The sequence below is a fragment of the Myotis brandtii genome, unplaced genomic scaffold, assembly GCF_000412655.1.
Source record: "Myotis brandtii unplaced genomic scaffold, ASM41265v1 scaffold251, whole genome shotgun sequence".
NCBI lineage: Eukaryota > Metazoa > Chordata > Mammalia > Chiroptera > Vespertilionidae > Myotis > Myotis brandtii.
The window spans coordinates 527,490-528,508 of record NW_005359516.1 but is presented as its reverse complement, the minus strand read 5'-3'; positions in this window follow the sequence as shown (position 1 = coordinate 528,508).

Genomic DNA, 1,019 nt, shown 5'->3' with positions numbered 1-1,019 from the left:
GGGGGGGGGGGGGGAGGAGATAAATCCCCCAGTCTCACTCTCCTCCAATCACCAGTTTCCTAGTGGTGATTCCCAGTGGTGGGAGCCAGACATCAAGTCCATTTGAGCCAGCCTTTGGGATGGAGAGCTCATCTGGAGGGGCCAGGGAAGCTAGCCTCTCACTCCGCAACTTCCCACACTCATACCCACACCGCCTGCTTCCAACCCATCCTCTCCACCTGCCTCCTGTTACCACCCCGGCTCCTCTCTCCTCAAGGAGGATTCTCCCCGCACCCTGGAGGACCTCTCTCCTGGGTGGCTCTTTTTCTTCTCTGCCTTTACAGTCTCTTCCACTCTCACCCATTAGAGTTTCCACAGGTCTGAGAGTCTCCCGTCTAAAGCCTTCCCTTAGCCCCATGTCATGCTGCAGCCATTATGTCTCTCTGCCCACCTCACAAGAATTTCCTAACAGGCACTCAGTGGGCGTCCTGCTAACTTCTCAACCCAGGAAGATCTGACTTTTGCCCTCACCGCACTCCACTGAGATCCTTCTCTGCAGGTCCTTGGTCTTTATCTTCCTTAAACTCTCAGCACCGACTAAGTATGTGGACAGCTTCTCCTACTTGAAGGATGCTCATCCCTTGTCCTCTGGGATATCATGCTCTCCTTATCTTCCTCCTACCTCTTGTTTAGTTTGCTAGGGCTGCCATGACAAGCACCACAGGTGGGGTGGCTTAAACAACTCCTCCTCTCACAGTTCTGGAGGCTGGAAGCCCACAGTCAAAGTGCCAGCATGGTTAGTTTTTGCTGAGGCCTCTCTCCTTAGCTTGCAGATGACTATCTTCCTGTTCACATAGAATTCTCCCTCGATACTTGTCTGTGTCTCAATTTCTTCTTTTTTTTAAAAAAATATTTTTATTGATTTTTAGAGAGGAAGGGAGAAGGATAGACAGATAGAAACATCAATGATGAGAGAATCATTGATCAGCTGCCTCCTGCATACCCCCTACTGGGGATTGAGCATGTGCCCTTGGCTGGAA